General features: G+C 44.2%; 1 protein-coding gene across 6 annotated transcripts in view; it reads right to left on the bottom strand.

Moving 5' to 3' along the window:
* The window catches only part of LOC138303674 (protein mono-ADP-ribosyltransferase TIPARP-like), a 187,598-nt gene that overhangs the window by 135,488 nt on the left and 25,883 nt on the right, over positions 1-26,227 (bottom strand). The window lies entirely within an intron of this gene.

Here is a 26,227-nt window from a genome sequence, read left to right as displayed (position 1 = left end):
TTGTCCGACGTGGCCAGAGCAGAGATAACCTGGTGGTTAGACCACATGGGTGCGTGGAAAGCAGTGCCATTTTTGCCTCCATTCTCGAAGTGGTGATAGAAACAGATGCCCACCATTGGGGTCTGAGGGCCTTGATGCGGATCAGTGGAGACAGGGGGCCAGTGGTCCAAGGAGGAACTGAAGATCCATATCAATTGCCTGGAACTTCTTGTGGGGACATTTGTGATTTGATCCCTTTCTCTACACAAGTTGAGTTGCAGTATCCTGCTTCGCATGGACAACATCGGCGGTGCTATTTATAAATCGCCTTGGAGGTACCAAATCACGTGTTATGTTGAAGATAGCTGAGGAGGTCTGGCAATTTTGTCGCCAGCATCAGATTACGGTGAAGGCGGAGTATATTCCGGGACGCGCCAATCTGGTGGCTGACTTGAACTCTTACTTCCTGTGGGACGGCAGCGACTGGAAACTCAATCTGCAGATATTTTGTAGACTGAATCATTTGTGGGCACTCGTGGGGTCCGTGTTCAACAGACCTTTTTGCATCAAGACTGAATTTTCAGCTTGCACGGTTCTTCAGTTGGAGACCGGATCCACTAGCAGCTGGATTGGATGCCTTCCTCCAATCGTGGGAGACAGACTTCTATATGCATTTCCACTGTTCTCCATGATTCAGAAAGTAATCTCTCAGGTGAGGAGACAGGCAGCGGAGATGGCTTAACCATGGCTTCCTGTGGCAATGTCACTGTTGTGTGCACGAACGATTCGAATCCCATTCAGCCCATCTCTGCTTCTGGACCCATTGGAACTGCCTCATCCCTTGATAATAGCAGGGGAGTTGTCACTTATGGCGTGGAGATGTTCCAGAGACGTTGGCAGATGCTGGTAGTTTCAGACAACACGTTGTTTTTCCTGTCCCAATTCTTGGCCCCTTCCACACATAAGCAATGCGAATCTTGTTGGAAGAAGTGGGTTTGTTGGTGTGGTGAGTAACGTATCGATCCCATGGGAGCAAACATTAATATGATTGTCAATTTTCTGTCTGATTTAGCATCCCAAGGTTTATCCTATAGAATCATTAAAGATTTTCAGGTCTGTATTTTTTGTGGGGCATCCTCATCTGGAGACTAAACCTGTAGGAGAAATCTGTTAATACTGAAGCTGCTGCGGGGCATCAGGATGGTTAGGCCTCCTCAGCCTAGATATTCTTCTTTATGGGATGTGGATGTGGTTTTCTGAGGGCCTGGCCTTGTAATGAGGACCTCTCAAGCAAACAGTTATCAGCAAAGCTTACTCTACTTCTTAGTCTGATTTCTTGTCGTCGCATTTCAGATGTGCATGCGCTGGGCTTAGCAGCTGGAGTATTTGCTCCTTCGGGAGTCCCTTTCACTGTCTCTAGCCATACGAAGTCTGCATCTAAATGTATTTCCTATCCAGCTTTTCCCCATAATCTTAAATTATGCGTGCTCAAGTGCTTGAAGGCTTATGAAGATCGTACTCGTGAGATTCGTAGAGATGTCCAAGGGCAATTGCTCATTTCTTTACAGAGTTCTTGTGGCCCAGTTTCTGTGGCTACATTTGCCAGATGGGTCAGATGGTTGTTGGGAGAAGCTGGGGTAGACGTTTCCAAGTTCGGAGCACACTCTATTTATGGAGCTATGGCCTCTAAGGCATTTTGTACAGGTTTTTGTTCAGAGGACATAATAGCAGCGGCAGACTTGTCTTCAGATTCCACATTCAAGGTATTTTATCATAAACCTATTGTTGATGTGGCATCTACAGTTGTGGGCCAGCTTTGAACCAGCATAATCCGAAGCCTCCAGTCCTGACATAGAATAAAAAACTTTCTAGCTAACATGTCAAGAATTTTCAATTCTATTAAGGGCACGGAGGCAAGGATTATTCCCACATGTAAAATGAAGGAACTTGAATATTGTTGTTGATAAATGATTATAATAGATGTGCATAAACTGTAATGAGATTGTTTATATACCCGCCCGTTGATCCATTGGGTCAAAATGTTTATTATTTGTATGTCTTTTTTATTTGTCCTAGTTTCGGACAATGAGGGTACATGAACGATCAAGAGACGGTTTGTCTCGTGGTTTAAAGCCCAGGTGACAGAAGACAGTTGGAGAAATCTGCAGTTCTGACCCTCGTTTGGATTCCAGTTCAGAGGAGTCAGGTTAATATGTTTTCAGATGTTCGCAAGGAAAGAGGAAGGACTGTGTTACAAAGGACATATAGATGTGGCAGAAGCATATGATTGGATATCAGTGTGGACTACAGTGGATCTTGGGAAAAGTAGTTTTTTGTGTTTAATGTTTTTGATTGGCTGCTGTTTATTCTTCAGTAAACAAAGAGAAGCATAATCCTCTCCTCCGTGTCCTTAAAGGAATTGAAAATACTTGACGTGTTAGCTAGAAATCTTTTTATTCCCTAGACTGCCTGTCAATCACTTTCACAGGCTGTAAGCAACATCCTTTCCCAACTTGCCACCTGTGACGTTTTGGGATAGGGTGTTGCTTGCAGCAAGTGAAAGACTGCAGACATGTGACCCGAGGTCACAGAGTCATGGGACTCTGTGACCTCGGGTCACATGCATGCTTTCACATCGGAAGTCGAGAGGGCATGCTTGGCACCCTCCAGCCTCCCAACCTGCAGTGGAACAGCAGCAGCACACCCTGTCGCGAGCCATGTGCATGTTCCAAAACAGGATTTGTCAGGTAAGTGGGACGGGCTGGAGGCCTTCTACATGCCTGCCAGCCTGTGGTTCGTTTTTACTGTTTTAGAAACAATAAAAACAAACCGCAGGCTGGCAGAGCACACATCCAGGACTTGTGCATTTAAAAGTGTTCATTTTGTGTGCTTTTATCACGCAGGTCATTTTACTTTAGGACATTAGTTTATTTCAACATATTGAGAGCATTTATTAAAACTGTTAATACATTTCTCTCAATATTGTGATATAAACTGATGTACTTAAAGTAAAATGCACAGGCATGTGAAAAGCATACAAGAGAACACTTTTAAATATGTGAGTACATCCTGAAATGACATATTTAAAAGTGCTCTAGTCTCGTATGCTTTTAGCATGCAGGAGCATTTCACTTTAGTAAATCACTATATTGAAAGGCATTAATTAACAGTTTTAATAAATACCTCTCAATATAGAGGCATAGACTGAGTACTACAGTGAAACGCCCCTGCATGTGAAAAGCATACAGGAGAGCACTTTTAAATATGTGACAAAAGTGCTCTAGTCTTTGTAAGCTTTTAACTTGCAGTTTTAATATATGCCTCTCACTACAGTGATATAAACTGATGTACTAAAGTGAAAAGCTCCCACATGTTAAAATCAAACAAGAGGCACCCCCACCCCTTTAAGGTTCCACCAGCCGGCACTGCTGCACTAAGTCAATCTGCTGTTTTTGCTCCCAAAGCATCCTCTCTTTTGTCAGTGCACAATCGAGCTTCCATTGAGACCACTGATGGCACATTTGACTATTTACTGCATTCGCGCTGCTCCCCAAAAATCAAACTAGGGATATCAACTTGGGGCCGGATTCACAAAGTTAAACTTACACTTGTGTGCATGTTCACTATTTTTTTTATTTATTCACCAACTGCAAGTTTAATTTTACTAACAGTAAATCTATGACTGCAGATTCAGCACATAAAATGATAAGTCTCTCCTATCATTTTATTTTAGCCTCCTATTTCAAATATCTTCACATTTACAAACCTTTTAAACATTTTCCAGGTTGCTCTGTTAATGTGCACATACTTAATCATCTCCTCATATTTAATTTTCTTAACTGACTTGGACTGCCTGAGTACGCGATGTGAACTCTCGGGAGTCGGCATGCTACAGGTTAAGAATCACTGATTTAAAGGAAAAGACGCATGATGAAACACCTGCGTAGATGAACAGTGATTATTTACTTGCAGGACACAGGTGCAGTTGTAACATGAAGGGAAACCGGACAACTACCACCCACAGCCTCCCTGATACCACCTATGCCCTACGTCAGCAGTCCATGGAGCACACATGTGTGACGTCCAATTGGTAATCCCACTTCCTCTTTAGCAGAGATGCTAATTGAACCCTTGTCCTGCGTGATAGTCTGGTCAGTGCTCACTTTTAGCCAATGGTACTCTGCATTCTAGAAATTATAAGTTAACATTTTCCATTGCAAGTAGTTGTAAAGGTCCCAGCAAGCAGGGCACGGCTGGCTATAAGCATGCTTGCCAACATTCATTGACCAAAAAGAGGTAGGGTTTTTTCAGGTTTCGAAAGTACTACTTAGCTTATAGGTGACATTGCTGTAAATTAAATCAAAGGAACGGCTAATCCAAATCCTAGCCATGTGTAAAGCAGCAGATGTTAAAGTGCACAAGTAGTTAGCACAAAGTGCATCATGCCAAACAATTTCCCTGAACACAACTTGAATCTGAAAATCAGCGTCCAGTTCGCCATAACAACCACAAACTTGTATAGATCACAAGGGCGAAGGAAACCAGGGAAAGCAAATCTTAACATACAAAAAAGACTCAATTCCCTAGATACCGGACCTTCCTTTGGAAAACACTACAACATGGTAAAGACACTCCATGTTGCATTAAACCTCTGAAGGGCCCCTAACCGCTTAGCATACGCCTCTCCAATCATCTAGTATTATGGAGTATTATGGGGTCACATCTGTTTTTCAGTTTTGGAGGATCAATGAACGAGCCACACCAATTGCTAGCGAAGTAAAATATTGTTGATGTTTGTGTATTTGGTATACCCCTCGAGATGATCCAAAATGCGCCAACATGGACGATGGATCAATTATAGTGTGTAAAGATCGACTAATTGCATAAAACACCCCCTCCCAGAATTGTCGGCATTGGGCACTCATAAAAAATATGGGCCCATCCACCCCCGTCGGCTGCCTTACATCTAACACAGTGATCTGGATGAGACGGAAACATCCTGTGCAGTCTGTCAAGTGTGTAACGGGCAAACCATCTGGATAAAAATGCCATTCTCTTGAAGTTGGTGCCCCCAAGTGATTTATAGACGACTCCAGAAAGACGCTGCCATTCTTTAATATTATATTTACAGTTAGTCGCCTAGTAAAGTTTTTGCAGCAGTTCGCTTAATATGACATAACTTACTAACAATAGACATTTAGCTGCTAAGGGCCAACTTCTGAGGCAACCCTACTACCTGCTGATTCTCAGCAGTCATCCTGCGGCTTTTTGGTAGTGCTCATTTAACACTTCCTGTCCATCACTGAGATATGGGCCTGACACAGCCCGAGGTTTCCAGACAGATTTTCAGCCATGAAAGGCCTGAAGGGGAGGGACAAGGTATGCATTTAACCTGTCATATGACAGACTCGGAGACTCAGGTTCTCATTCTTAGAGGCCAGGTTTCATTTCTAAATATTTATTTCCATTTTTCATGTCAACAAACAAACAAAACATCAGCAGTGACACATATTCTCCCACTAGAACAATTCGTGCAACCAATTTCCCAGCCACCATTGCCAGATGCAGCACTTATTTCCTAATTTTCCGTGGATTTACCAGTTCCCTGTGTGGTCTGATGTTTTTCTCCTATTATTCTGTCCGTCTCCCAGCCCAAACACTTCATGTAATGTCATCCAAGCCCTATGGCTGTGAGCCCAACTGTGTCCCCTGGCCCTCCTCCTAAGGTGCCCACGCAGCTAAGTCTTTTCTTACCTTATTGTCCCTATGAGACATTTTAATATGTGTTTCCGCTGCCAGCACCCACTCCGTTTTATATCTATCCCATAAAGACACAGCAGGGCTTCTAGTCCCAAACCATCCCATGGCTGGGGTCTCTTCTTCAGGGGTACAAATGATCCAATGACCGATAGCCTCCCTCATGCCACCATGTAACCAATATGTTCATGTTTATGCACCTAAACAGTTTCAGTATCGACAATGCCAAGTCACTTGGGAACCCTTGTGACTACCCTCTCCCAGACCGGGGCAGTTTTTCCTCACTATTACTACATGAGGATAGTCCTTATCCACTCCCGACCCCACCATTAGCAATTCCATCAAAGAAGTTCATTACAGGTCCCACTAATCAGTTGGTTTTCCCAATTATCCTCGCCCATGTCCCATTTGGTTGCATGCTGTATGTGCGCTGCATAGTCATACAATTCTTTGTTTGGTAACCTAACCATCCCTCCTCCAGATCTAATGTTAGCATTATCTAAGGTAACTCTGCTCCACTTCTTAGCCCAGACCAATGAGACCAGAAGTTTATTCAATGTTTTGAATGTTTAAAGTGGCAGCAGGTTCAAAGGGTTTTGCACCATGTAGAACACCAAACTTGGCAATGGCCACTCTCCCCATAACAGACAGAGGCATTGTGCTACATAACCGTACTGATGACTTCAACCCATCCTGGTCCTACCATAATAAACTTGTATGGTTTCTTGGCCCTCCAGGCCACCATTATCCTGAGATACCTGAACCTGTCCAACTCCCACTTTGGGGCAAGGTCAGGCAGCCGGTCCACCAGGTATCCCACCAGAGTCCCCAGTCTTTTAATTATCAGCTATGTGGTATCACCAAATTCATCCAGGTAGGCCAGCAGCCTCCAAATAGATTCCCTTCGCTGAATCAAGCAAAGCAAGGCGTCATCTGCTTATAAAGAAATCACATGGGTGGAATTTCCAATCACAATGTCCCAATCCCTGAGCTCCCGCCGGACCCTGATTGCCACAGGTTCTAAGCTCAGAGAGAAAAGGAGCAGCGAGAGTGGCCAACCCTGTCTGCTGACATGCTTCATGCCCCAAACCAAGATGCAATCCTCTTGCTTCCGTTTTAAGCTCAAGGTCACCATACATGAATTTTAACTAACTGCAAAAGACAGAACCAAAAACCCCTTGGCCATGAGACTTCTGCAGGTTTGTCCAATTAAGCGTTTCAAATGCCTTTGCAATATCGACCGATACCAAGGCACTCTCATCACTGCTATCCTCCAGTGGCCATGATAATTGTGATATGTGAGGTAAATGCTGTTACCACACATCGCAATGATGAGGTTTGTGATAAATATTAACAGATGATACCTGCCATTATTTATTGGGAAAAAAGCCCAATAATTACCAGACTATGTATAATGAGGGCCTCAGTAGGCTGCTCTAGTGTTTCAGGATGACAATAGGTTCCGTGCCCAGCCACAGTGCCAGATCCCTGGTTCGCGCAGACCATCTTAGGGGTGAAAGATGGATTTGGGCTATTACTCGGTATGGATGGGAAAGTTGAGTTCTTTCTTTTGTGGCACCCCCAATTTAACGTGCCCACCCGTGTGTATTATTGTTCACGACTTTACAGAGAAAGCTCTTTAAGAAGACAGACATGGAGACAGTAAGGCAAACAAAAAGCCCTGTGCACTAGAGTGAATGACACAGGTCAGAGAGCAGACTGGCAAACTCATTTCCCTTGTGAAACTGCTACACTACAGTCTCTCTACATGCTGGCTGCCTGGGTCCCAAGGAGCAGAAGACTGGGTTGGTGGGAGGGAGACTGAAGGGTTGGGAAAGACAAGAAGGCTGATGTTAGCACTTCCTTTAAAATGCAAATGTAGAGTTTTGCTTTCTAGTCTAGTCATGACCTCTGTGCACTTCAAAGACCTGTCTTTGAAGTCTCCCCTACTTGAAAGGCCAAACTGGGTATAGGTACTGTACTTCTGGGTATAGGTACTGTACTTCTGACACCACCAAGGCAGTACACTTCTGCACCTGTGGATGCTCTTCCAGGAAAAAGGAATGCTATGCTGTTACAAGCACTGCCACTCCGCTGGACTCCTGCTATGCTGTGCGGATCTGCTGCCTGCTGCTGTCTTGCCTAGGAGTGAGAAGAACGGTCTCTGCATTTCTCCAACCCAGAACCCAAAGTGACTCCAAGGGCCACCTGACTGGTCTCCTGATTGATGTCTCAAGGACATAAAAGACTTCCAACTGACCTAAATCCACACCTGGACTCTGTCATCAGTGAGTCTACTCTGTTAAGCGGTGCCATCCCATTCCCGGACCCTTGGAAGGGGGCTTAAGGTGTTTGCTGCAGCTCAAACAATGCATCGCTGCCGCCGTTTCAATTGGTCCAGCGCATCACCCCTGTTGCGTGGATCGGAACTGGTGCATCAGCCCTATAGCATGGATCGGAGTTGCTGCATCACCTCTCCAGGGCGGATCAACCTCAGCGCATCACTCTTGGAACCGCTGCACTCAGAACCGACACATCACCACTGTTGCATGAAAACAAAATGAGGCATCTTCACTACAGCAGGGGAAGGATCGAAGCAGCGCCACTATTGCAGAGACTGACGCAGACGCATCGCTTCAGGCGGCTCCCTGCATCTTCAACATCAATGCAACCAGAATTAAGGTACTTTTGTTCAGTGGGCCCAACAGGGTCCCTGTAGCCGGCCCACCCGCCCTCGCGGTCAGCCTTAACATTTTACTTTGTCCCAGTCCGTTACAACCAGATAGCCCCAGTTGGCGCTTCTTGTTTCTGCTTTAAAAAAATCAAATCTCAAGTTGTAATTATTGGATTTTTGTCGTTTTGGTCTTGCTTTATTAATTAAAACATGTTATTTTTTTGTGTGGCGTTTTCACTGTTTTACTGTTTGACGTGTTGCACAAATACTTTACACATTGCCTCTTAAGTTAAGCCTGACCTCTCTGTGCCAGGCTACCAGAGGGCTAGCACAGGTTAATTAAGGGTGTGTTTGTAACCTTTGATAACTTACCCAGACTAGGATTGTGGTTCCTACTTGATCAGGGAGCATACCTCTGTCAACCAGAAACCCACAATTTTCTAACACAATCCATACTCTTTGCCAACTCTTGGATGGCCTGGCCATTCTCATTGACCTCAGTATATTCATAAATCTCAAAATCCTCCAGGGTATACCAAGGAGCCAACACTTGTGTGAGCTCCATCACACAGCCAAAAACTATACCAGTAGAAAAGAAATGGATTTGTGCTGAGAGATTTAGGAAACTGGATAAGTAACTGAAAGAGACATAGGCCCTCATTCTGACCTTGGCGGTCTTTTCGCAAGACCGCTGAGTTACCGCCGCGGTGAAGACCGCCGACCGCGGCGGTGTGCCGCTGTGCGCATTCTGACCGCTGGGAGCGTTCCGCCGGAAAACCGCCAGCAGCCACACTGGCGGTCGGCGGGAAAGTGGAGACTGGTCAACCTCCACCGCCACGCCAGCAGAACACCGCCCACAGAATTACGACCCACATTTCTGTGTGGCGGTCTTCTGTTGGCGGTCTTCTGTTGGCGGTCACGTCCCTATGGCTCCCGTCGCCTCCCGGAGGACCAACGCACAAGGTAAGTTGATCGTCCGTGAGGGGAGGGGGTGGGGGGGTGTTGTGTGATGTGGGCGTGCATGGGGGTGTGCGTGTGAGTGTGTAGAGTGGGTGTGTGAGTGCGTGTATGCGGGCGGGGGGTGCTGCTGTGTCTATGGGTAATGTGTGCTGTTCGGCAGGTGCGCATGTCGGCATGTATGTGTGCGGGTATGTGTCCCCGTTGTGTATGTGTGTGTAGGGGGCGTGTATATGTGCATGTTGGGGGTGTGTGCATGTCGGGGTACATGTATGTGCATGTCGGGGTGGGGGTGGGGAGGGGGTTCGTACCACCTCTGGGGGGTGGCAGGGGGGTGGAGGGTGTGGGGGGAGGACTCGGGTGGGTAGTGGGGGGTGGGGGAGACCCCTATCAGTGCCAGGGAAGGAATTCCCTGGCCCCGATAGTGCTTACCGCCATGGTTCGCACGGCGGTTCCCGCCCGCAAGAAACCGCGGCGGTAGGCAGGGTCATAATACCCTTGGCGGTCTTGGGACGACCGCCGGGCCGGAGTGCGCAAACTCCAGCCCCGCGGTCATGACCGCCGCGGCGGTCGGAGTGGAGAAGTAGCGGTCGGTCGCGGCGGGGACCGCCGCGGTCAGAATGCCATTTTTAATACCGCCGGTCTGTTCGCGGTCCGACCGCCGTCTCTCCGCCGACCGCCAGGGTCAGAATGAGGGCCATAATCTGAAACAAAGATGGATAAGAAATGGAGGCATAGCAAAGGATGGGGGCAAATAGAGAGGGGGATGAAAGGGAACCACCAGTAGGAGAGATAAAGAAAGAGGGTCAATAAAAGAGAGGAGCACAGAGTGCATAAGATTGACAAAACCCTTTACAGGCATAGCACAACTAATTTATCCTCAGAACTTTCATGTTTCTGTGGCCTTATTTTATTAATTCATTCTATTTACGTGTTTGGTTTGCCTTCTCAGACTTAACGCTCTCTTTATTCCATTATAAGAAGAACCAGGATTAGATGAGCTACCTATGCATGGATCTGGGGGTACTTGTCCCAAAAGCAGCCATAGTGAAACATGGAAAAGGAACAACACCATATGTGTGAACCTGGAATATGCATTCACATAGAACTAATTTTTCCCAAAAACTATATATTAAGACAGGAAATCCTGTAAGGAGTAAATCATTGGCAAACCATTTTCCATCAAGACAGAAAAATACTGTTTAGACTCAATTTCAAAGGTTAGCAGAAAACAACCAGTATGTAATTGTAGTACGCAAATCAACCAAATACGTTTAATTAGGTAAGCATCAAAAATGTTTTTAGACCAAAGTAATGTGATAAAGTGAGATAATATCTGCACAAAGCCCCAAGTGTAAGGAAATAAAACCCAAACCAAGAAGAAAGTGAACAGTTTAAGGGATAACAGTCATGTAATGGTTTTCACAAAGGCAGCCTAAGACATTATGTACAAATGTGTGTATGTGTGTATATATATATATATATATATATATATATATGTGGAAAATGTCACTTACCCACTGTACATCTGTTCGATGGCATGTGTAGCTGCAGATACACATGCTGTGCATATCACGCCATCTAGTGTTGGGCTCGGAGTGTTACAAGTTGTTTTTCTTCGAAGAAGTCTTTTCGAGTCACGAGATCGAGGGACTCCTCCCATTTCGGCTCCACTGCGCATGGGTGTCGACTCCATCTTAGATTGTTTTCCCCGCAGAGGGTGAGGTAGGAGTTGTGTATATAGTAATAGTGCCCATGCAATGGAGTAAGTATGTATGTACATAATGTGACTAAAAGTATTTTATTTACAAATTTCCAAATGTACAAGTTTAATTTTAATCAACTTATAACGGCTACAGGCTCCCGGGGAGGTAGGAGGGCGCATGTGAATCTGCAGCGTCTCATGCCACGAACAGATGTACACTGGGTAAGTGACATTTTCCGTTCGATGGCATGTGTAGCTGCAGATACACATGCTGTGCATAGACTAGTAAGCAGTTATCTCCCCGAAAGCGGTGGTTTAGCCTGTAGGAGTTGAAGTTGTTTGAAATAATGTTCTTAGTACTGCTTGTCCTACTGTGGCTTGTTGTGTTGTTAACACATCCACGCAGTAATGTTTAGTGAATGTATGAGGCGTAGACCATGTGGCTGCCTTACAGATTTCGGTCATTGGTATATTCCCTAGAAAGGCCATTGTGGCGCCTTTCTTTCTAGTGGAGTGTGCCTTCGGTGTAATAGGCATTTCTCTCTTAGCTTTAACATAACAGGTTTGAATACATTTAACTATCCATCTGGCAATGCCTTGTTTGGATATTGGATTTCCTGTATGAGGTTTTTGGTAAGCTACAAACAATTGTTTTGTTTTGCGAAACTGTTTGGTTCTATCAATGTAGTACATTAGAGCTCTTTTTATGTCCAATGTATGTAATGTTCTTTCAGCTACAGAGTCTGGTTGTGGAAAAAACACTGGGAGTTCCACATTTTGGTTTAAGTGGAACAGTGATATAACTTTTGGCAAAAATGTGGGATTTGTGCGTAGAACCACTTTATGTTTGTGTATTTGTATAAAGGGTTCCTGTATGGTAAAGGCTTGTATTTCACTTACTCTTCTGAAAGATGTTGTAGCTATTAGGAAGGCTACTTTCCAGGTTAGGTATTGCATTTCACAAGAGTGCATGGGTTCGAATGGTGGACCCATGAGTCGTGTTAATACAATATTAAGGTTCCACGAAGGAACTGGTGGTGTTCTCGGTGGAATGATCCTTTTTAGACCCTCCATAAATGCTTTTATGACTGGGATTCTAAATAGCGAAGTTGAATGTGTAATTTGCAGATAAGCAGAAATTGCTGTGAGATGTATTTTAATGGATGAAAAAGCTAACTTAGATTTTTGTAAGTGTAGTAAGTATCTTACAATGTGTTTAGCAGACGCGTGTAATGGTTGAATTTGATTATTATGACAGTAATAAACAAATTGTTTCCATTTATTTGCGTAGCAATGTCTTGTAGTAGGTTTTCTAGCCTGTTTGATACCTCCATACATTCTTGTGTAAGGTCTAGGTGTCCGAATTCTAAGATTTCAGGAGCCAGATTGCTAGATTGAGCGATGCTGGACTCGGGTGTCTGATCTGCTGTTTGGGTTGAGTTAACAGATCTGGTCTGTTTGGTAGTTTGATATGAGGTACTACTGACAGGTCTAGTAGTGTTGTGTACCAAGGTTGTCGTGCCCAAGTTGGTGCTATTAGTATTAGTTTGAGTTTGTTTTGACTCAATTTGTTTACTAGATACGGAATGAGTGGGAGAGGGGGAAAAGCGTAAGCAAATATCCCAGACCAACTCATCCATAACGCATTGCCTTTGGAGTGAGGCTGTGGGTACCTGGATGCGAAGTTTTGGCATTTTGCGTTTTCTTTTGTTGTGAATAGGTCTATTTGCGGTGTTCCCCAGTTTTGGAAGTAGGTTTGTAGTATCTGGGGATGAATCTCCCATGGATCTGTTGGTGATCTCGACTGAGATTGTCTGCCAACTGGTTTTGAATTCCTGGAATGTATTGCGCTATTAGGCGAACGTGATTGTGAATCGCCCAATGCCAAATCTTCTGTGCTAAGAGACACAGTTGTGATGAGTGTGTGCCTCCCTGTTTGTTTAAGTAATACATTGTTGTCATGTTGGCTGTTTTGACAAGAATGTGTTTGTGGGCTATTAGCGGTTGAAATGCCTTCAATGCTAGAAACACTACTAGTAGTTCTAACTGATTTATATGAAGTTGTTTCTGCTGAATGTCCCATTGTCCCTGGATGCTGTGTTGGTTGAGGTGTGCTCCCCACCCTACCATGGAAGCATCTGTTGTGATTACGTATTGAGGCACTGGGTCCTGGAAAGGCCGCCCTTGATTTAAATTTACATGATTCCACCATTGTAGCGAGGTGTGTCTTTGGCGGTCTATCAACACTAGATCTTGAAGTTGACCCTGTGCTTGTGTCCATTGTGTTGCTAGGCACTGTTGTAAGAGTCGCATGTGTAATCTTGCGTTTGGGACAATGGCTATGCATGAGGACATCATGCCTAGTAGTTTCATTACTAATTTTACCTGATACTTCTGGTTTGGGTGTATGCTTTGTATTACGCATTGGAACGCTTGTACCCTTTGTGGACTTGGAGTGGCAATCCCTTTTTTAGTGTTGATTGTTGCTCCTAAGTATTGTTGTATTTGACACGGCTGTAGGTGTGATTTTTGGTAGTTTAGTGAGAAACCCAGTTTGTGAAGGGTTTCTATGACGTATTTTGTGTGTTGAAGACAATGTTCCTGAGTGTTGGTTTTGATTAACCAATCGTCTAGATACGGGAATACGGGAATGTGCTGTCTTCTGATATGTGCAGCTACTACTGCAAGGCATTTTGTAAATACCCTTGGTGCTGTTGTTATCCCGAATGGTAACACTTTGAACTGGTAATGTACTCCTTGGATTACAAACCTTAGGTATTTCCTGTGTGAAGGATGTATGGGTATATGGAAGTACGCATCTTTGAGATCTAAAGTTGACATGTAGTCTTGTTGTTTGAGCAAGGGGATTACGTCTTGAAGTGTCACCATGTGAAAGTGATCTGATTTGATGTAAAGATTTAGGGGGTTATTCTAACTTTGGAGGAGTGTTAATCCGTCCCAAAAGTGACGGTAAAGTGACGGATATACCACCAGCCGTATTACGAGTTCCATAGGATATAATGGACTCGTAATACGGCTGGTGGTAAATCCGTCACTTTTCCGTCACTTTTGGGACGGATTAACACCTCCTCCAAAGTTAGAATAACCCCCTTAGTGTTCTGAGATCTAAGATGGGTCTCAGAGTTTTGTCCTTTTTGGGTATTAGAAAATACAGGGAATAAACACCTGTTCCTTTCTGATGTTTGGGTACTAGTTCTATTGCGTCTTTTTGTAACAACGCTTGGACTTCTATTTGTAGTAGATCTAAGTGCTGTTTGGACATGTTGTGTGTTCTTAGAGGCACATTTGGTGGTAATTGTAGGAATTCTATGCAATAACCATGCTGGATAATGGCTAGGACCCACAAGTCTGTTGTTATTTCCTCCCAAATCTGGTAATAATCTGTTAGTCTCCCCCCCACTGGTGTTATGTGTTGGGGATTTGTGACACTGAAGTCACTGTTTGTTTTGAGGGGTCTTTGGACTTGGAAACTTCCTTCTAGTTTTAGGGAATTGTCCACCTCTGTATTGTCCCCGAAAGCCTCCTCTCTGATACTGGCTCTGGTATGTGGGTCTGGTTTGTGAGGTTGAGGGTTCTGTGGTTTGGCCCCGAAACCCCCCTCTAAATTGTGTCTTCCTAAAAGTGCCTCTGCTCTGTGTGGAGTAGAGCGCGCCCATGGCCTTGGCCGTATCTGTATCCTTTTTCAGCTTCTTGATAGCTGTGTCCACTTCCGGCCCAAACAACTGCTGTCCATTAAAAGGCATATTAAGCACAGCCTGTTGGATTTCGGGCTTAAATCCTGAGGTGCGTAGCCATGCGTGTCTCCGAATTGTGACCGCTGTATTTACAGTTCGTGCAGCTGTGTCTGCTGCGTCCATTGCCGATCGTATCTGGTTGTGCAGGCTTTTGGAATTCTTTGGGCAGATGTTCAATAAAGTGCTGCATTTCATCCCAGTGGGCTCTGTCATATCTTGACAGCAAAGCCTGTGAATTGGCAATGCGCCATTGATTGGCTGCTTGTGCTGCCACTCTTTTCCCCGTTGCGTCGAACTTGCTACTTTCTTTGTCGGGTGGTGGTGCATCTCCGGAGGTGTGTGAATTCGCCCTTTTACATGCTGCGCCTACTACTACTGAGTCAGGTGTCAGTTGCTGCGTGATGTACATAGGGTCTGTTGGGGAGGCTTGTACTTTTTCTCCACCCTAGGAGTGATGGTTTTGCCTTTTACGGGTTCTTGAAATACTTGCTTTGCGTGTTTCAACATTCCCGGTAACTTCGGAAGACTCTGGTACTGACTATGTGTGGACGACAGAGTATTAAATAAAAAGTCATCTTCAATCGGTTCAGAGTGCAGTGTCACATTGTGAAAAGCAGCTGCTCTGGACACCACCTGTGTGTAAGCAGTACTGTCTTCAGGTGGTGATGGTCTTGCTGGGTAACAGTCAGGACTATTATCTGACACGGGCGCATCATAAAGATCCCATGCATCTGGGTCATCTTGGCTCATGCCTGTGTGCGTTGGAGACTGCATCATAGGTGGGCTATCAATTGGTGATGGTTGTGGTGAGCATTGTGGTGAGCGTTGTGATGATGGTGGCGGAGTTACTTGTTTTGCCACCTTTGCCTGTGGTTGTTTATGTTTATCTTGGAAAGCAAGTTTCTTTTTCATACTTATAGGAGGGAGAGTTCTTATCTTCCCCGTCTCTTTTTGGATAGGGAGCCTTCTCTGTGTATAATCTGGCTCCCCTGCTTCTAGCTCTTGTCCGAATTTATGGCTTTGCATTTGTGTGGAAAGCCCTTGTTCCTCGGTGTAGGAACTTGTTTTTGGCTCCAAAGCCGGATGTTTCGGTACTGAAACCTTCTCGACAGTCTTTTTCGGCTCCGAAGCCACTTTTTTTTAGTTTTGGTGTTCCGATCTCTTGGTGCCGACTCATCTCGGTGCCGGTATCTCAATGTCGAGATTGTTCTAAACCAGTGTCTCGGGGCCGAGTGTGTTCTGTGCCGGTATCTCGACCAGAGTCGGATGACTTCGACACATGTGTGCCCTTTTTCGGTGCCGAAGGACGGTCACCAATTTTTTGGGTTAAGCCACGGCCTGCCGGCGGTGGCGTCCCCTGGGCTTTGATGATTTTTACGTGAGTTTTGGCCGGGGCTGTTTTACTCACGGTTTTCGGCGTCTGTTCTGTTTCGGCCTCGTCCGAGTCAGCAATGGAGAAGGTTTCTTCTTCCTCCAAGTCGTGGTGTCCTGACGGCGCCGACGCCATTTGAAGCCTTCTTGCTCTCCGGTCCCTCAGCATTTTCCTCGACCGAAACGCTCGACAGGCCTCACAGGTATCCTCTTTGTGTTCGGGAGACAAACACAAATTACAGACCAAATGTTGATCTGTGTAAGGATACTTGTTGTGGCATTTGGGGCAGAAGCGGAATGGGGTCCGTTCCATTAGTCTTGTAGACGTACGTGGTCGGGCCGACCAGGCCCCGCCGGGAAACGAAACCCGAAGGGCCACCGGAGCTCTTCAAAATTCGGTGTCGATCTACGCTAACTAACCCGATACCGAACGCAAACAATACCGTCAAATTTTTCCGATATCTAACTAACTTTCCGAACCGAAACATGGAGCGAAGAGGAACACGTCCGAACCCGATGGCGGAAAGAAAACAATCTAAGATGGAGTCGACGCCCATGCACAATGGAGCCGAAATGGGAGGAGTCCCTTGATCTCGTGACTCGAAAAGACTTCTTCAAAGAAAAACAACTTGTAACACTCCGAGCCCAAGACTAGATGGCGGGATATGCACAGCATGTGTATCTGCAGCTACACATGCCATCGAACATATACATATACATACACACATATAGATATATCTACACATCTGTACAATGCTATGTATTGTCAGTGTATAGTTTTGAAATCAAGGTCTGTCTGTTGGTGTTCATGACGTTTCAGCCCTTGGATATGAGGATCTCACCAGGACTGTATTTAACCTGGGGGATGGTTGCTGAATGGGGCACGGTCTGTGTGCAGACCTGCCAAAAAGCCACAAAATGGGGTCCCAGAGGTGACCCCAAGTGTAGAAAAGGCACCAATGTGCTTGAATAAATAAAATTATACTCACCAGATAAGGTCTGTGAATGCAGCTAGGGGCTCTAAACGAGAGCTAACTGTACACACAGCACCCAACAGAAATGGCAAACTCCCTATCGGAGACCCGCCTCTTCTTCACCGTATGTTGGCCATGTGTGCAATATGTATAGCATTGCGATGCTGACAAACACATGGTATTCTAAAGGTAGGGGGGGGGTGTCACTGCATTTTGCACAGACATGAAGCCGACATCCGCACTCCCTTATTTGGTCATTGTCCCTTCCATTCATGATCCTGTAAATGTACATCTGTGAGGTTAAGGTTGCCCACAGTACTCATACGTCAAATGCTTTATCACTTAATTTCCCAATATTTTATACAGGACCATGTCTTGCAATCTCAAATGTGTCACATGGGCGTGCACCCTGACTATCTACCCCAGAATATTGATGGGACACAATAAAGAGGACAAAATATTTTTAAAAATATCCGCAGATAGGAAAGTCTAGATTTTCTATAGCTTAGTCCACTTATGTGTATCTGCACAGTACATATATCAATAAGGTAGGTATATATGGAGTTATAAATACTACATCTATACTTCTCTATATGCACTTACCTTTCGACATTTTGTGCCTCAATGTTCTGTCCTCGATATTTTTATATCATGATATTCTGGGGATTGATGTTCATTAGTACAATTTATCACTACGGGGTGTGATGTAATTTCTTGTGATGCCATTGTAAGATCAAAAGTTAAGTGATATAATTAGGATCGAGCGCAAAGCGCTCTGTCCCTGGAGTAATCTCTCTGCGGGCTTTTAACAATGCCCATGTCACGCCCATCAGTTTGGTTGGTTTGTGGGCTTGCCTTTTAAAATTTGCTTGATTTAATTAGTGAAAGGCATGCCTTTTCTGGTGTTTAGCCTGCCACGAGCGCACCGGACAACTACTGAAAAGATACGAGGCTCCATGTTTTCCATATGGTTTCTGGACTACTTTTTCTCTTTAATTCGTAGGATGCGTGATATTGCTGGGCAGTAGTCGAGCGCTTTGCATGATATCTACCCTGTTACATGGATAATTCTACTTTTGCCGGTTACATGGATAATTGCACTTTTGCCGATACCTTTCACTGCGAGCGAACTTCTGTTTCCTATTGTGTGTCTGCTTCGAGCTCATTTGGCCGTCGGCTCGCTTATGTGAAACTGTTTTACTTTTCATTTGCAGTTTATGTGGCAAGAAAAGTCCAGTTAGTTATGTGAAACTGTGTTACTTTTCATTTTCAGTTTATGTGGCAAGAAATGTCTGATTAGGCGTTTACAATGCTAATAGCTTTAACTTGTTATGGGTTGCTGTAGCAGTTCCTGTTTCCTTGGCACCTGGAATAAAATTTTAGATTTTACTTACATTACTGCTGCCAGCATCCGCTTTCACCACTGCTTGGAAGCATTGACGCAAAATTACATGATGAACTTCTGTGTGATATCCCTGTAATGGCTACGCCTCTGGCGGTGGTTGTCAGGTGAATTGTAGCATATTTGAGGGTCTGGCACTTTTCTTTATGGATATTTGCTTATTTTAGGACAGATAACAGTTCTTTTCCCTGATAGCCCTGAGTCATCTAGTATTAAAGCTCTGATGCGTGGGAAATATGTCAGAAGTCTCACGGCAGACTGGGGTTGCAGTTGCCCCGGGGCATTGCCATACGAATCAGCCCAAAACGGAGCACCAAGTACACTTTTTAAGCATCCTAGATAGCAAAGTAAAGCAATAACAGACGATAATTTGTTGCCCAGCCAGTGGTTTAATTTAAAGAAAAGTTTACTTTTAACTCAAAACGCGGACCCCGATGTTGGCGTCTTGATGCAAAGTGTCGGAACAGATCCTTCCTTTTGCAGCCATACTCTTTATATGGCCGAGCGTTCAAGCGCTCTGGCCTGTTGTAATCTCTTTGTGGGCTTTTAACCACGCCCACTCTTGCTATTCATTCTTTGTTGTGCTTGTCTTAAATGCTTACTTTTTATCGGTGCATTTTGTGAATTGTCCCTCCTTTGTGTGCTGAGTTCCCATTCAGGCAATTTCACTAAGTGTACATTTTTGTTGGCCATCACACTATTTCACACTTCCTCCTTTTACAGTGTGTGATGGACCCTCCTCTAGTTTCGGTTTGCATTTCATCCTAGCTGCGCTCTTTCATCCCAGCCTCGATCCTTTCTAGACATTCACGCAGGGAGCCAATAACCCTTGCGCTCATGGCGGACGTGGCGCTTTGAATTGACTTGCTTCTGTCAACTGTTTTGCTTTTCGTTTTCAATTTATGTGGCAAGAAAAGTCCAGTTATGAATTTGCAACGCTGATAGGTCTAACTCGGGCAAACGTGAGACCAACTGCATTGCAAATGCTTGTTTTTAGTGTTGTCAGCACTATGGTCTATATCAATTTTGAAACCGAAATAGCCTACATCTTTTTAATCACAATATATTGTTACGTATTCATGGAAATGGGGTCTAGATCAGAAGCCAATCATGTGGAGTACAACCCAGATGGCAGCATGAAAATTAAATTACGTGACAGATCACAGTGGTCAGTGATAACCTCATTAAGTAAGTAGATCCAGCAGTAGCTACACGATATGTGTTGAACCTGACAGCCTTAGGGCTGTCTTCCCCCAATTTCTGCCTAACTACTCAGTTTTTAGGTTGAGCGCGCAAGCACTTTGACCTGTTGTAAGTATTGAGGGATTTTAACCACGCCCATTATTTTCATTTGTTCCTGGGCCTGCCTTTCCAAATTCACTTGATGTCATTGGTAAATGCTTTATGTTTGTCCGCCTTGAGGCTGTTTTTGTCACGCCTTGCAGACTGCCCCTGTTACATGGATTATTGCACGATTGCCGATATACTTCAGCGTGGGTGGACTAAATTTTTTCTTTTGTCTCTCCCATTCTTGTTGCATGGCAGCCGTGGCGCTCATAGCGCGAACAGGAACAATAGCGTGAAATCGACGGATATATTGTAGTGCTGGTCACATTGTTCACAGTTACCTAAATCAGAGTAATTTCTTGTGGCTCTCCCCTTATGGCACTTGAAAATGGTAAATGCTTTCCCTAAAACAGAAATCCTCAAAGCGAATGCGGCTCTCCCGGCACAGCGGGAGAGAAGATATTACAATATTCACTGCACTCAGGAACCTTGCCCCATAATGCTTTGCAGGGCATTACTTTTACAAAACATGTTTGCTTATAACTCAACCTGTGGTGGTCCTAGGACAATGGGGCCACCACCAAAACATTCACCATTTTTAGATCCCCACACTAGGTTAGAGGGGACTGCAAATTAATAACCTCTCCCACCATCCAGTGTCTTTTTAAGTGCTCTCATGGCTGGAACTTTTGTTATGTAGCTGGGAATAGCTTGTGTTTTGAGAGCTCTGTTTGTAATATCATGGATACTGGCCTGCTACCCCTGAAAATGTGTAATGCTCTACGCCCCTATAGGGGCTGCATATATGTTTAAACTGCATTACTTTATCCCATCATTCTATTTACGTATGGTTATGCCCTCTAAGAGCTGAGTGTATGGTTACATGACCATGTTTCTTCCAAATGTTATTTTTATTGTGGTGTCCTCTAGGCACTGTTTTGAGCATCACAGTCATATCAACGTAGTAAAATATGTGTGGCATGGAAAATTGCCCCATAATGCTTTGCAGGGCATTACTTTCACAAAATGTTTTTGCTTGTAACTCAGCCTGTGGTGGCCCTAGGACAATGGGACCACCCTCAAAACATTCACTGTGAAGTGCTCTTTCTGTCTACATGATCTCTGGGCCCCCACACTATGTTAGTGTGGACTCCTAAATAATAACCTCTACACCCATTATGTTTTTAAGCTCGCTTATGACTGGAACTTTTGTTTTACAGGTGGGGGAAGTTATGTTTTAAGGGCCTTCTTTGTAATATCATTGCAGTAGGCCTGTCAGCCTTGAAAAGGTGTAATGAACTATGCTTTCTAGGGGCTACATATATAGTTACACTGCTTTACTTTCTCCCATTTTTTCATGTGGTTATACTCTTCAAGAGCTGACTCTATGGTTATATGACCATGTTTCTTCCAAATTCTATCTTTATGGTGGTGTTCTCTAGGGGCTGTTCTGAGCATTGCTGCTAACATACTAGAATATTCACAGCACAGAATCACACCCCATGCTTTGCAGGGCATTTCTTTTACAAAACATTTTTGCTCATACCTCAGCCTGTGGTGGTCCTAGGACAATGGGACCACCTTCAAAACGCTCTGTCTACATCATCCCTGGGTCCCCACACTAGGTTAATGGGGGACCCCAAAATAATAGCCCCTCCCACCATTCAATGTCCTTTAAGCTTTCTAATGGCCAGAACCTCTGTTTTACAGCTGGGAGAGGTTTTGTTTTAAAGGCCTTGTTTGTAATATCATTGCAGTAGGCCTGCTAGCCCTAAAAATGCCTACTGGGGGTGGAGTGTATGGTGACACTGCATTACTTTCTCCTGTTTTTTTCCAGGTGGTTATGCTCTCTAGGGGCTAACAATATGGTTCCACGATCATGTTTCTTACAAATGATATTTTTGTTATGGTGCCCTCTAGGGGCTGTTTTGATCATTACAGTCTAATGCCAAATGTTTATTTCTGATAAAGGTTTATAGGATAATTGTATATGTTTTAATAATCTCTCCTTATTACAATTATGACCATGATTCAGGCCAACTTAACATCCTGATTACACCATGACTGTTTCAACACTCTTGATATGTTTGGGTGACCCTTCTAGTTTATTTCTCCTTTGTGGCTGTCTTGTGTCTTTTTTGAGGGGATTGTGTTAGCCAGCCTGCAACTCTGATGGTGGGGTGGTGAAAGTGGTATTCTATTGGAATTAGCATGCCTGATTTAAATTAGGATGCTAAATGTCAACATTTAATTTTTTTTGCTGCAGATAGAGGAAGAAGGTAAATGGAAGCGCTTTAGTTTTATGAAGGGCCACTAGAATTATATGGCAGGAAAAGAAAACATTATGAGACAGGGTTGACCACTTTATTTGGCAAGAAAAGTCCAGTTATGAATTTACAATGCCAATTGCTCCAATTCACACAAATGCACCACCTATTGCATTGCAAATGCTTGTTCTGGTCTTGTTTTTGCTGGCTTCAGGATCTGGGCACTTGAACACTGCACCAGTGCTAAAGTGCACCTAAACATGGTAACATTGGTGTATCCAAAACTGACACATCTAGGGGCAGATTTAAGAAAAGCAGCACTGCACCTAGTGCAGTACGGACAGTTGATGGACGAAATGTAGACCAAATCAAACATTCACCCCCAGTCACAGATCTGGGTTTAATCCATCAGTTTTTTTGCTCACCATGTCATTTCAATTTGGACACAGCCATATGCAAATCAGTCTTGACCCTGTACCCCATGGGAACAGTTCAGCTGAGACGGCCAGGCCAGGTCCTCCCTGGACCAGAAACAAGCATCCTGGGACCAGTTTCGGGGTATCACCCCTCTTCAGCCAGACTAGCTTGAATCTGGTGGCATAGTGATACTTTTGCAAGTCCTATCTCTCCCAAAGGTTAGCATTGGGATTACCTTATTACATTTTATAAGAGCAATTTCCAATTGGGACAAGATAGATATTTTGAGTCTGGTGTCCCTGGACTCACATTTTAAAATCACAACTTATGGTGAAGTTGGATATTACGTTGCAAGTCTAAAAATGCCACTTTTAGAAAGTGGGCATTTCCCTCACCTAAACCATTCTGTGCATTCTGCCTGTCTCCAATACACATCTGGGGTGGGTGACGGCTCGGCTTTGTACATTCCCTCCAGACAGTCACACACAAAGGGCGCTTCGTTGTGCCTGATGGGCTATTCACTTCCTGATAGCCCATCACCAGGCTGATGGATCTTCCTGGGCTGGATGTGAGGGATCTGCTGACACTTGCACCTGAAAGGGCTCAGCCTGTCCCCACACAAAGAGCTGCATACCCCCTGTAGTGAGTCTAGAGCCAAGGCAGGAAGGGCAGAGACCTTTTGTGCTTCATATCTTTTTTTACAATTCTCCTGCACTTCAAATAAATCAATCAATCGATCAGTCAGTACTTGTAAAGTGTGGCCTATCACATTTGGGGTCTCAAGGCACTGTGGTGGGCATGCTGATCATTCGAAGAGCCAAGTCTTGAGATCCTTCCGGAATTGCTTCAGTGATGCAGCCTGTCTGAGGTTGAGAGGGAGTGTATTCCATGTCCGGACTGCGAGGTAGAAAAAGGATCTTCCTTCAGCTGTGCTTTTCCTGATTCTGGTGATGGTGGCAAGTGCAAGATGGGAGGATCGGAGTTGCCTGGCAGGGGTGTAGAAGGTCAGGCGGTGGTTGAGGGTCAAAGGCACAACTGGGTGTAAGTTCTGGACCCCTGACACCACAAACTCAGTACAGTTCTGGAGCTGTGGCTATTCTGCTTGTCCGGGAAGAAGAATTGCAGGGCTGAAAGAACTGCTACTCTGCTGAACTGCTGCTTTGAGGAACTCTGACTTGCTATGCTCTTGTCTTTCTGAGCTGTCCTGCCACTTGCTGTTCCCTTGCATGGGTGAATAGGACTAGACATGCATCACTTAGCCCCAGAGTATCACCAAGGGCATGCTAGCTTGCCTTCTGTTACCTAAGTCTCAGGGACACAAAAGACTTAGAACCCTCCTGTTCCACCCCTTGGGCTCATCTGCTTGTGAGTGCGTCCTGCCAAGCGATGCCACCCCAGTTTTGGACCCTTAGAAGTGGACCTAGGGGGTTTGCTCCAGTCAACTTAACTGCAGGGGGGATCACAGACACATCTCATGCTGCAACAAGGCCTAAGGTGTTTGTGCTCAGCGGGCCCTGCACCGGTCCTGTATCTGGCCTGCGCTCCATTGCGGGCGGCCTAAACTCATGAGTAAACAATATATTTGCATTTAATCTTTAAAGAAATCATATCTTGACTTCTGCTCTATGGATATTTGTCATTTTAATCTTGTTTTATTCATAAAAACTGAATCTATTGTTCTAACCTAGTGTGGAGTCTTTCTGTGGGGATTTCACTGGGTTATTGTTTAAGAATTGCACAAGTACTTTATACTAGACTAGACACCCAATTTCTAACAATATGTTTTTCAAAGGCCTGTATACCCTATAGTGGTCACTTTGTTATTCTTACCTCTTGGCATTTGCCTAGTAATATGTTAAAGTCAAATATTTCAGCTAAGCAGAAGGTTGAGACCACCTGTAAAGTAGTATGCCTTTGCATTGGTATGTCTATTTCACATATTCTTCACATGTTTTTACTACCATTAACAAACATTTTTCATGCAAACTATAATACAAATAAAAGTAATTATCATCCCAGTTTGGAAAACTCATCAAGGGTTGCCACTGATTAAGTCGACTCACAGGGCCGGATTACAACTTTGGTGGATGGAATACTCCCTCACAAAAGGTGACAGATATCCCGTCAGCCGTTTTACAATTTCCATAGGATATAATGGAACTTGTAATACGGCGAACAGGACATCCATCAAGTTTGTGACAGAGTATCCCATCCACCAAGGTTGTAATCAGGACCTCAGTCATAAATTCAGTTTTGTCAATGACTGAGCTATATGAATACCAGCCACTACAAAAGAAAAGTTGAGCTTTCTACCACCCATTTGAGACGGGTTCATACCTGTGCAATTACAGTGTGAGCTACCTTCTCTGCTATGAATTCTGTTTCGATGCTCCAATTCAGCATCTTTCATTATCTTCATATTCGCACAATAAATTAACCAGTGCCTGGGTGTAATTTAGGTTGCCATGTCCCATAAAACCCCCTAGTCACCCTTTATATAGTACTTATTTTCTTTACTTATGTGTTTCTGTATAGTGTGATTACCACGTTGCTAGACCACAGCATTGAACAGTGCTTCATAGAGTGCACAAAATATAAGCCGGTCCAGGGTGGCTCAAGAAGAAAAGTCTTAATCATCTGTATCCCATTTGCTCCATTAGATAAATGGCTCTAACACAGTTGTGCAGTGCCTTCCTACAAGCATATGCTGCAAGTCAAGTCACCATCTCATAGTGAGCAATTTCACAGGCTCTATCTCTGCCTCACACAGTCTTGTCGTGGATAAGCTTACATCTCCTCTCACCGGGACATGAGATGTTGCTGCAGGAATGCGCTTGTCTATATCTCAGCCTATACAAGAGGCCAGTTGCATAAATAATCTTAGTTTCATCTAAAGGATACAGGAGGAACTTGAATGAATGTCTCTGGCTAAGAGGCGATGCCTGGGCTTTGCAACTGTGTTGCATTAATCTGAAGCCTCCCGCTATTTAAAAAGAAAATTTTTCATTGTTTTATACAGTTGTGAAACACTCTTAAGGCGTGCCGTTTAATCAAATGCACTGCCCCTTCCCAATAGTTGGGAACAGGTAAAAGGGGAAGTTGGTAAAAAACACTATGAGGGGGATTACGTACACCATTAATTTCACACTTTCGCTTCACAAGGTTGTTCAAGCATAGTTACCTATTTGGTCTCTTTGTTCATCCCATAGGATTTAATGGTATTTATATTTCGGTGGATGGCATATCTGTCACTATTGTGATGTAGTAACTCATCCACCAAGATCTCAATCGGGCCAGATATGTTTTTTGGCACATTAAGAGCTAAGTACTACTGTAAATCTCACATCGCTTATTTCATTGCAACCCAAAGGTATAATGAAAAATATAGATATTTTAATTTCTATAAAAAAGTCTGCTCAATATTGTGTTGCATTTCTCAAATGGCCAACCATAAATCCTGTAAAGCTAGCCAAGGAAATGTTGAACTTAATGTCTGGAATCAAGTAGTACCAAATATGTGTGGGTTATTATAAGGAATGTAGTCTGCAGAAACAATTATGTAATATTAGCAGAGATAAGTAAGGTTTCTATTGCTGAGAACCTGACCTCCCTTGCTCTGCATGACTAGCTGCAAGAGTGGATGGAACATGACATTTATTAGATGTTTAGCATTTTCCAACAC

This window comes from Pleurodeles waltl, chromosome 7 (genome assembly GCF_031143425.1).
Source record: "Pleurodeles waltl isolate 20211129_DDA chromosome 7, aPleWal1.hap1.20221129, whole genome shotgun sequence".
Taxonomy (NCBI): domain Eukaryota; kingdom Metazoa; phylum Chordata; class Amphibia; order Caudata; family Salamandridae; genus Pleurodeles; species Pleurodeles waltl.
The sequence above is the reverse complement of the archived record's forward strand: the minus strand, read 5'-3'. Positions and strand labels throughout refer to the sequence as shown.